Raw genomic sequence first — 12282 nt, 5'->3', positions numbered from 1 at the left:
CAGCAGTGGGCTCTGAAGGAGACTTCTGATGGCTTCAGGGACCACGAGAAACATGGGCACACGTACCATAAACCCCCTTTGTGTTGTCTTTCTTACCATTTCCAAGGGCTATGGGCAAGTTCCTCTTGGTTCTGAGCCCGGCTCTCACTGTCTCAAGCTCCTAATCTAATTGGCTTTTCAGTCCTGCCACACCTTTGCCTGGAACCCAAGCCCCAGGTCTTGGTTTAGACCCCAGTTCCACATTGGGAGTTACAAGTGGTATGCACGTGAGGCCTTCTCTTGGTAGGTCCTCAGTAACATTTCTTTGGTCCATAGTCCCATAGTCTCTGTTACTGCTGCTTTCTTCTAATGCCCATGTGAAGAAAAGGCTATTGCTAATTACAATCTCAGAAGTCAAAAACTGCAAAGTTGGTGGGCATGGGTCGAGCACTTGAAATTCTTAGAGCACTCACCACTTAAGCCTAAGACTCTCATGTCAGGATAAGTTGGACACGGAATGTGTTAGATTGACACTAGGTCACTTGCCATCCTCCAGAAAATTTCCTTGTGGTGAGGTACACTGGAAAACATCACCTAGTCCCAACCCAGTGACACCTCCCTCTTAGGTATTAATTTGGTTCTGAGAGACCCAATACTTAGCTAAAGACATAGGATCGTCAAGTTCCAAACATTGAATGGGCCATCTTCTGGCACATCTGTTTATGTTATGTCTGAGAATTGTGGTCCTGGAACCTATACGTATCTAAATTTGACTTTCTTTCCTGTAATTCAGGTTTTTCCCCACTTTTTTTTTTTTTGGTACCTTTTTCAAGGTGAGTGTCTTTTTGACATGCATAATTATTTATGGTAAATTGTACAGTATGTGTGCAATAAGTATTTTCTTTTCTTCCATCAATTCGTTAGAAATATTTTAAGTTCAACTCTTTTGTGAAGACATGAGTTCCAGAAAGAAAAGGTAACATCAGAAGAATTGTCAGAAGCTATTTAAAGTAGTTATACAATGATCTCTGTCTCTGCCTCTGTCTCCCATTTTCTCTAGTTGAGTCATAGCTTTGAACTTATTCTTTGAAAGGTAAGGGAATACGGATATGTATTTTTTTAATACTGGAAAAAAATCAGGTTCTTTTCTTCTAAATATCTTGGACAAATCACATGCTGTTTTTATTTTTTTTTCAAAGGTTTTATTTGTTTATTTGACAGAGAGAGAGAGTGAGAGAAGGAATACAAGCAGGGGGAGTGGGAAAGGGAGAAACAGGCTACCTGCCAAGCCAGACCCCTCCCCATGTGGGGCTCCATCCCAGGACCCTGAGATCATGACCTAGGCAGAAGGCAGATGCTTAGCAACTGAGTCACCCAGCCACCCCCAAATCACATGTTTTAAAAATTGTTCTTGTATTTATTGTTTTGCAGAAGAAGGCATTGTCTTACACAATATTTGTAACCAAAAGAAAATCATTTGTTTAAAAAGGGCAGTTTGCAAAAGATGTTTTTGGTCTTTTATAATTCTTTTGGTCTTTTATAATTCTCACTGAAAGAATAACTGGCAAATTAATAAAAATAAAGTAAAAACTTGGGGCACCTGAGTGGCTCAGTCTTTAAGCATCTGCCTTTGGCTCAGGTCATAACTCCAGGGTCCTGGAATGGGTCCTGCTGTATGGGAAAGCCTGTTTCTCCCTCTCCCACTCCCTCTGCTTGTGTTCCCTCTCTCTCTGTGTCTCTCTCTGTCAAATAAATAAATAAAATCTTAAAAAAAAAATAAAGTATAAACTTGAAAAGTGGCAAAATCTTACTAAGACAACCTAGAATTGTTATGGCCGTTATAGGGAACATTCCATTTAGGCCAGATTGTTGATTTAAGATGTGCACTTGAGGGCACCTGAGTGGTCAGTCAGTAATTGTCTGACTGTTGATTTAGGATCAGATCATGACCTCAGGGTCCTAAGATCGAGCCGTGTCAGGCTGTGCACTGGGCGTGGAGCCTGCTTAAAATTCTATCTCTCCCTCTGCCCTTCAGCCACTTCTCTCTCCCTCTCTCTCTCAAAAAGTGCACTTGCAAACGAGGGTTCCCGAATCAATCAAACAAACAATAAATGCGATACCTATTTTAATTGGCATTCAGAAGCCTCCAAAAGGCTTCAAGATTTCAAAATAGCTTCATTGAAAGATTTGTTACAAAAAGCTAATGAAAATTTAAGGATACAAAAGGTACCTAAAACAAAAGACAATTATACTGACGTGGCGGCTCCTGCTCCCCTCTATCCCTCTGTATATCAGTATTCATGTCCTATCAGTCCTATCTCTCAATTACCTTTCCACTCTGTAGAGACTTTTAAATAATTTCCCTTTTTTTAATTTTCAGCATTACAGTATTCATTGTTTTTGCACCACACCCAGTGCTCCATGCAATACGTGCCCTCCCTATTACCCACCACCTGGTTCCTCCAACCTCCCACCCCCCGCCCCTTCAAAACCCTCAGGTTGTTTTTCAGAGTCCATAGTCTCTCATGGTTCATCTCCCCTTCCAATTTCCCTCAACTCCCTCTCCTCTCCATCTCCCCATGTCCTCCATGTTCTTTGTTATGCTCCACAAATAAGTGAAACCATATGATACTTGACTCTCTCTGCTTGACTTATTTCGACCAGTTAGAATGGCCAAAATTAGCAAGACAGGAAACAACGTGTATTGGAGAGGATGTGGAGAAAGGGGAACCCTCTTACACTGTTGGTGGGAATGCAAGTTGGTGCAGCCACTTTGGAGAACAGTGTGGAGATTCCTCAAGAAATTAAAAGTAGAGCTTCCCTATGACCCTGCAATTGCACTGCTGGGTATTTACCCCAAAGGTACAGATGTAGTGAAAAGAAGAGCCATCTGTACCCCAATGTTTATTGCAGCAATGGCCACGGTCGGCAAACTGTGGAAAGAACCAAGATGCCCTTCAACGGACGAATGGATAAGGAAGATGTGGTCCATATACACAATGGAGTATTTGCCTCCATCAGAAATACCCAACTTTTGCAGCAACATGGACAGGACTGGAAGAGATTATGCTGAGCGAAATAATTTCCTTTTAAAATACACTCACCTGAGGCTGCAGGTGATCTTCAAGTATCCTTCATATCTTGCTCAAAGACCAAACTAAGGGCTACAAAAAATTTCTTAAACCCAAGGAGGATCCCTAAAAGTTTCCTGAAGAGTTTAGAATCCTGGGGCGCCTGGGTGGCTCAGTCAGTTGTGCCTCTCCCTTTGGCTCAGGTCATGATCCCAGGGTCCTGGGATTGAGCCCCACATTGGACTCCCTGCTCAGTGTGGAACCTGCTTCTCCCTCTCCCTCTACCTCCCCTTGCCTCTTTCCCTAGCCTTTCCCCTTCTCCTCCTGTACTCCTCTCCTGACTCCTCCCTGCTCATGCTCTCTCTTACTCTCTCAGATAAATAAAATCTAAAAAAAAATAAAAAATATAAAACAGTTTAGAATCCTTATTATGGCCAAGGCCCAAGGACTGCCAGATCTTTATCAGGTTGTGTTTGTGGTGGTAGGATATGCTGAAGACCCAGAATGGTCGCAGGAGTCACTATGGCATAACCCCAAGGATAATAGTCAAGATCTTTGATCTTCAATATGGTCTCCTTACGGACCAGAAAAAATTGCAAAACAGCAACGGATCTTCTGAAAATTATTCCTAGAGTCTTCCCTGCTCACACTAATGGGTCTGGGTTTCAAACAAGTAAACGACAACCACAAAAAGATGAAACTGGGGCAGACTTTAAAGTCTGTCTAGAAGCTCTTTTCCCCCGGCATTCTGGGTTTTGTACAATAAATGAAGCTATCCAACCTGCTCTATCTGCCTTATTCGTAAATAAATTATCTAAGATCAGTGGCCTCATTAAAAGACAGAAAATAGTATGCAAAGGCTCGGGTCTGATTGAACTGGTGACGGTCACTGAGCACCTTGAAAGGACTCTGGAACAAGACTGTGAATGAGAGGCCTCCAAGTTATTGACCTTGTAGCTGCAATGGCTCCAAGGCCAGAAACCAGAACAACACCTGGGCCCTACCCACTGCACCCTTTAAGGGGTCCATCATCAAAATCCCGGCCCAGAAGTAAGTGTCTCATTTGTCATCAACTGGGACGCTGAAGAAGATTGTCCTCAAAGGTTTTGTGTAAATCTTTCTATATCAACTCAAATGTCCCCTTATCTTCCTCTGAAGGAAGGACCCGATATAGGCCCCTTCCAGGGTTGCTGGGACTCGGATTTTCTGGTCAACTGTTACCAGTCATTCCTTTAAACAGCCAAGGGAAAAACTAAAATTAAATGTAATAAAAATCCTTGTCAAATTCTGTAGACACTGGAGCTACACTCCACTTTAGATGCCCGAGGGGCCTCTAGATGGGGTTCTGGGAAAATGGCAGAAGCTGGCTCAGGGTGAGAATTCTCCAGAGTCAGCTTGCCTGGGTACCTTTCTGTAGTACCTGGTAGAGAGAGGAAGATAAAGTTTCATTTTGTCCTTTCTTTCCAAATTCAGGCCCATGGGTTATTGATTCTTTCTCTCCTGGGGGTAGCTATTGCCTTCTTGCTTGAATAGTTTTATGTCCTGAGAATCTGGGTTGGCTTTCTGCCTGCCTGGGACAACGCAGATTGTTGGTTCTTATATTATTCAGGCAGCTCAACAATCAGGTTGGGGGTGCAGAACTGAGTCTGGACAGAAATGTGTGTTGCACGTCATTTGTGACTGCGGTCCTACCATCTGCCAGCTCTCAGGAAAATTGTCTAATACTTTCTTTCTTTGGCCTATTTTTAGGAATGGTTCTGGATCTTGGGAGGGTGGTATATTTTGTACCCTTTTGGGGATACTTCTTGTGTCCAAGGGGAGGATGTTCAATACTGCCAGGAATATTTATTGCTGGTTCTGGCTGAAACCCAACATGATTTTTGAAAGGATTTTTTTAAGTAGCTCTATGGTCAGAAGTTGGCCAAATTGGAAGCCGAGATTCAGAGGTTGACAGAAACATTTCTCAAAGGCTCTTTCAAGTTGAATGCACACACGAGGAAAGAAAAATACTCCTAAGACAAAGCTCTAAAACGAAAACATAGGAATCCTTTTCATTTCCATCTTAATTGACAATCTCCCTGATATAGAGAAGCAAATTGAGGATTATATGGTTAGATGGGTGGTTCTGCCCCTTGATATTATTCAGGCTGCAATCCAATTTTGGGAGGAACTATAAACAACCCTCCTTATCGTACAAATTTCTACAAAGCCAGAAATGCAGCTCCAGAAACAATTCAAAGCTTACCTACGGTTTCTATTGGTCCCCAAACTTCACCTGTTCATTTCAAAAGGCTTATAGGTATTGTAAATTTCCAACCTTAGGAAATAAGAGACCTTTATTGGAGAAATTTGCATTCTTTACCTGTATCTTTATATATCTTTAAGATGTAGATATCTACATTTTTGTTGTTGTTGTTGTTGTTGTTTTTCCAGGAACTCTTATGGAGACCATCTCTTTGAAATGAAGACTTGAGGGAGTTAATTCTCATCAGAAGGAAAAATAAAGGGAAAGACTATTTTGGAAACTAGGTGAAGAAAACAATTCTTAAGTGTCTTCTTCGCAAACATTAGTTAAAACATTTAGACATCTGAGCAATAACCTTAACTTATTCCAACTGCCTGATACACAATTTGAATCCAATTTATGTAAATAAAGAATTTTGTATTGTAACTAATTCATGGCTAAAATTTTAGAGGAGAAGCTATAAGTTCTCTTTTTGTGTGTCTGTATGTTTATGTGGGTCTATAAATGTATGTTGTAGATATGTGATATTTTTCTACCTCTGGATGGTATTGCCAAAGCAAATTTTAAGAGCTTGTTTGGTTGGTTTGAAGACAAGTGATTGAATGGATTGAGTACTCTAACACTCTCAGAAATACAGAAATGAACCCAAATATTTTTAAATTTCATGTGATCTAGAATTAATTTTTAGAAAATAAAAACTAGTTTAAGTTTGTTGGTTTAATTAGAACAGGCATTCTTGGGGCGCCTGGGTGGCTCAGTGGGTTGGGCCTCTGCCTTCAGCTCAGGTCACATTCTCAGGGTCCTGGGATCGAGCCCTGCGTCGGGCTCTCTGCTCAGGGGTGAGCCTGCTTCCCCCTCTCTTTCTGCCTGCCTCTCTGCCTACTTGTCATTTCTGTCTGTCAAGTAAATAAATAAATTCTTAAAAAAAAAAACACAACAGGCATTCTTTAGAGTTATCAACATTGAATACAAGACTTTCATTCTACCTAGATGTATTAAAGGCCAAATAAGTTCTTTATCTTTCTTATAAAATTTGTCAGCAAGAAAAATAACTTTGGATGATGACTTACTTTGTCTAATGTCACATAAAGTTTTTATAGGTAGTCTAAATATAATTGCTAAGAACAAGTGACTTAAATAGACGTAAGTGGGATAAAAATTTCTAGGTGAATTTTGCAGTAATAATTGTGTTTTGTTATATGTCTGCTTAAAAAGTTTCCAAAAATCTTTTTGGTTACTTGAAGTCTTAGAGTTTTGCTAAATTAACTTAAATGATGGATAGTCATTGACTCTCTAGTTCATTCCCAAATAAGATAAAATATTGAAGCATTAGTTACCGAACAAGAGTTTATCTTCTTTTGGCTACTTATTACCAATAAACTTAAGATATGTGGGTCTTTTAGTAAACATTTTATGTCATGTTGAAAAATTTACTATGAGGAAGAATGTACTTCTAGAAATGATAATATGTATTTAAGTCTGCCAGTCTGCAGAGTGGTAATGTGAAAGACTGTCCACAATTGCTTACCTCGTATTTTTCACTAGAAATTAAGGATTCTAATCAATATATGTAATTAAAACTACTTAGAAATAATAAGGGTGAAAAGAAACAACTGTATATGAAAAGGTAGATAAGGAAAGTAGAATGATTGATTGATCCAAATAGAGAAAAAGAAGATTAAAAAAAATAGGACAAAACTGTAGAAGTTTTATGAAAAAGGAACTTGGGAAAGGAATTTTGGATAAGCTAGCAAAAATTGAAATTAATTTCTTCAAACTTAAAAAAAAATAAGTTTCATGGGGCACCTGGTTGGCTCAGTCAGTTAAGCATCTGCCTTCAGCTCAGGTCATGATCAGGTCAGATCAGGTCCTGGGATCAAGTAGGGTGCCCACTTTTTCCTCTCCCTCTGCCTGCTGCTCCCCTTGCTTGTGCTTGTGTTCTCACTCACTCGCTTTCTCTATCTCTGCCAAATAATTAAATAAAATATTTTTTTAAATAATTTTAAAAAGTTTCATTTCAAAGTATACAAGTACAAAAGTAGTATTTGGTTTTCTCTCTATTAGAAGGACAATTTCCTTGGACTTTCTGTATGCTTTTGATAACAGATTGTGAAAGGTTTTTTACCTTTTAAGTAATTCGCCTAGATAGCAAAAATTTTGTGTCTTATCAAGATAATTTATTGTGCCTCATGTTGTTCTTATCAGATCTTTGATTACTTGAAACAAATAAAAAAACAAAACAAGCAAAAAAAATCTCCTCAATATTAAAGGAGATAACTTTCTCTCACAACTGTGTAAACATCTGTATTTGCATTTGGCACCTTCTATTGCCATTTTGGTTAACTGGATAGCGTTGACAAACTTCCCCCAAATCAAAGTCTAAATAAAATCTTTTAGACCTCAAGTTAACTTTGGGATTTTTTAGAGGGTCATTGAAAAAAAAAACCTCAAATGAGGCTTCTTTCTCCTTATAAAAAGGGAGATATTAAATGCATTAGGCTTATTTGATATGTTAATTTCATGGGAGGTATTGTCAAGTAAGAAGTAACAGTAAATCTTCTTTATGTTATATTTATATAGGTATATGCTATAAGTGTTCCAGAAATTACATGAAATTCCTAAAATCTGGTAGGTACTGGTATAATGTGATCAGTCATAATTCTAATTATCTTAAAATGTTGTATGTTACTGAAATAACCAAATTTCCTTATCACCCATTACATTGGACTCTCATCAGATCTTCAACAATGGGCATTTTTAAGTTTTTTTGTCATTTATGAGCAGTTATTGTTCTACTCGATGATTTGGCAAAAATGAGATGCATGAAAAAGACCCTACCAAGAGCTCTCAATCATTGATGCTGCTGTCAAGTTACAAGGTAGTGAACCTTGGACACATAGCTTACAAGTGAAGGAAGCACCACCTAACATCTGGTCCAACTTAGCCCTCCACTTTATTGTGTCAAACTCTCTAAACCTGGGCATCTATTTACCTATCCCTAAAAATCCCTAACCCAATGAACCTTGCTTCCAAGCTCTGCAGAAAGATAGGGACACAAGGCAAGAGTAATCAGAATACAATTGCTATGTGAAATTTTCCTGGCCTCTCAGGCTTCACCTTTCCTGAGCCAGAGATTCCAACAGGAATTACTGGGAGGCATTCTTTTTTTTTTTTTTTTTTTTTAAGATTTTATTTATTTGACAGACAGAGATCACAAGTAGGCAGAGAGGCAGGCAGAGAGAAAGGAGGAAGCAGGCTCTGCAGAGAGCCCGATGCGGGGCTCGATCCCAGGATCCTGGGACAGGGAGGCATTCTTGATTCAAAGTTAGCTTCCTATGGTAGATCACGGCTCCCTTGGCTAGGAGTAAGTGCAAATGAAGCTATGATAGGGAACCTCACCTTGACTCTTGAAGGTATTGTAGAATCTGTTGCTAAAGCAACAACTTCCAGCAAAATTCCTAGGCGCCATGGCCCAAGTTGTTCTTGGGACTAAGATAACTCTTCATTATCTTTTCAACAGAGCAAGGATGTGTTTGTTCTATGGCCACTTGCTGCACTTGGACTGACACTTCTGGGGAAGTTGAATTTTAAAAGATCACTGAACAAATCAGTTGTCTTAAGAAAGTGACTCCTTCAATGAGGCCTTTCTTTGACTTATTTAATTCTGATTGGTGTGGGTCTTGGAAGCCACGGCTCTGAAGTACACTTCAGACACTGGGAATTATTCCACTTATAATAATCATGGTAGTCTTTTTGGTCTGCTGAATTCTCTCAAAACCTTTAAACATTATGTTTGCATCTGATAACCATCAAGCAAATGATCGCCCTAAGACTAGAACATAAGAAAGAAAATGAAGACAATGAAGAACTTAAAGAATGTGAACTTGAAGTTGTGACCTGTGAATACCGAGAAAGATTCAGCAAAAAGTTGTCATACCTGACTAGCAATAACTATGAGACCTTCAGAGGGTAGTTGAGAGTAGCATTAATGCCTTATATTTTGATCACATCTCTCCAATTCAGAGTCTGATCACAAGGGAAAGAATGGTTAAAAACAAGACAAAGGCCCCAAATAGTCACTTATGCTTAGTCCCACATCACCAAACTAGTCTTAATTACAGTTTGGCTTGTGCCAGAAATAAAATCTTAAACCACTCAATCAGGAATCACCTGGTTAGTACCAGTGATGTAATCTACCTGATAGACTCTTGTTATTTCCTAAAGAAAAATGTCCTTGCTCCAACCAATCCACTTATTAGTATGACTTCCTTGTCCCACTCACTCTTTTCTGCCTATAAAAGTCTCTTATTTTGTACAGTTTTCTGTGCACCTTTTTATCTACTCCATGGAATGCAGCTCAGTTCATGAATCACTGAATAAAGCCAATAAGATCTTTAACATTTACTCATTTGAATTGTTTGTTAACATTACAAAGAACCTGAAGCAGAAAACTCAGCCCATCATTACCTATTTAAACTGGGAGAAAAATGGGCTTAAGGGAAGAAAAATATGACATTTAATGAATGAAATGGAATTAAAAACCAATGGATATATTTTTTCCCTTATCCATGCTCCTTACATGTAGACTGGAAAATAGCTCATGCAAAAGTTCATCCCATTGTTTCCTTTCTTGAATTTTCCTTTAGTTGCTCTTATAAGAATGGGAAAGAACTGATCCTCATTCAAGACACTTTGCTGTATTTTATCCCCTAAGCAAAATTCACCAACAATCTGAAATGGTTTAACACCCCTTCTTTGTATAATTTGGGTATTTCTGAGAATGTTAATGAACAATTCACTTTGGCATCTAAGACAAACACAGTCTGGCATTGTTATTTGGCTATTACTCACACTTGTTAATGATTGACTCTTTTTGGCTTTTATGTGCTGGAGTCCAATCTACCACGTTTTTGGGGGCAGGGCTGAAAGCAAGTAATGAACTCATCATAGGTGAAACTTGCAAGCTTGAGGTTTAAACTGGTGGCGGCTTAGACACTACTTACTCAACACAAGACTAAATGGAACAAAATAAATTCTGGCCATGTTCATCAGAACCACCATTGTGGTGGTGTGCAATTATTTGCCAGGCACTCCCTGTATGGAGCACTGTGTTAAATACATTACCAGGCAAGGTAAACAGACAGAGTTCTTAACCTTCTGAAGTTTTATAGCCTAAAAGGACAGGGGCAGTAGAGATAAACATATTAGTGATTAAATATGCAAATATGAAATAAATATGCAAATATGCTGTGTTCATTCTTGTTCCAGGGCTCAGCAGATAGAGGTGTGGGAGAAACACCCTTCACATTAATCAAGCATCTGAAGACAGTTTCTGTTTCTAATTTTTAAGGAAAAAGACAAAAAGAAAGCATTATTCTCTCTTCCCTCAGTTTTCTAGATGAAAAATTGGGACTTTTATCAACTATATTTGCTGAATTCCAGGCCACATAGTACCAGAGACCAGTTTTATCTAGAAAAACCCATAAATCAATGACTATAAAAGTTCATATAAAGGTGAAGTTGTTGTATTCATTTTGCATGAAGGGCTGCATTGTCCTGATCTTTTTACTTTCTCAGAGCAGTCTCTCTGTGCTCCTCCACTCTGCTCCATGCTTTTCTTCTTTTTCTGTCTGAGAAGAAACCTTTCAGGAGCATGGAGCTTAGAGATATTATATCTTAACAGTACTTTAGTGCTTTGGACATTTGTTGCCAGAAATTATTCTGGGGGAAATGATTGTTCTGGAAGGGTCAGCAGATCTTAGCCACCACTCCTCTCCATGGTGGAGGTGAGGGTGGAGAGCTCAGTGTTCCCAGATATAGAGGGATGACCAAGGGGTTAATCCCCTCTACAAACATTATAGCCTCTCCTGATTCATGTATACATTGGAATCAAGGGTAAGAAGTTTCAGTTGAAGCTTTCCTTCCTTTCTTTCTTTGTGTACTTGGGAAAGTAAGCTACCCTCTGCTTTGCAATGAGTGTCCAGCGGAAAAGATACTCAGTGATTCTAGCAGGTTTCAGTACCAATTCTCCTCCAGGCAATAAGGGAGAGTCGGTTATGTGCGGGTTTATAAGAGCCTGAAGTCTGGGATTGAATAGTCTTCCCCTTCTCTCTCTCTTTTAATGATTTAAGTTTAAATAAGACTGATACAATGTGCCTGGGTGGCTCAGTCAGTTGAGCATCCAACGCTTTCAGCTCAGGTCATGGTCTCAGGTTGTGAGATCAACCCCACCTTGGTCTCTGCACTGCGCTAGGAGTCAGCTTGAGATTCTCTCTCTCCCTCTCCCTCCGCCCCTCCCTTCACTTGCAGCACCTGCACACACTAAATAGATAGGTAGATAGATAGATAGATAAAATCTTTAAAAAAACCAGAAGCACCTTGGTGGCTCAGTGGGTTAAGCCTCTGCCTTCAGCTCAGGTCATGACCTCAGGGTCCTGGGCTCAAGCCCCTGTCAGGCTCTCTGCTCAGCAGGGAGCCTGTTCCCCCACCCCACCTCTCTTCTTGCTTATCTGCCTACTTGTGATCTCAATTTCTGTCAAATAAAGAAATAAATAAAATCTTTAAAAAACCATAAGACTGATATCTAGCCTAAATAATATTACATTATATTAATTAAAATAGTAAATAAGTAAATAATAGTTTGATAGGTAATTTGTAGAGATAGTATCTCCTTTTTAAGTATATTAACATATTAAATTGTTGAATGATTTTTTATTTTATCACAGATAGTGTTTTGATTGGGACAGTGGAGCAAAACCCTCACAGAATTTTGGGTTTAATAAATCTCATTACTAGTGGAATGACTATCATCAATTATTCCAAAGCAGATGGGTAAATTCTGCCGGCTACTTATTTTCCAAAACTTGGTCACAATGCTTTCAAGTAAAAAAGAAAGGTTCTTTATCTCTAAAGCCATTTGCTTCTTACCATACTAGCACAATTTATTTGTGATGTTGTTCAGGCATTTGTGTAATGTAAACTCTGTAG

Source organism: Meles meles, chromosome 5 (assembly GCF_922984935.1).
Source record: "Meles meles chromosome 5, mMelMel3.1 paternal haplotype, whole genome shotgun sequence".
Lineage (NCBI taxonomy): Eukaryota > Metazoa > Chordata > Mammalia > Carnivora > Mustelidae > Meles > Meles meles.
Note: the sequence above shows the minus strand (reverse complement) of the source record.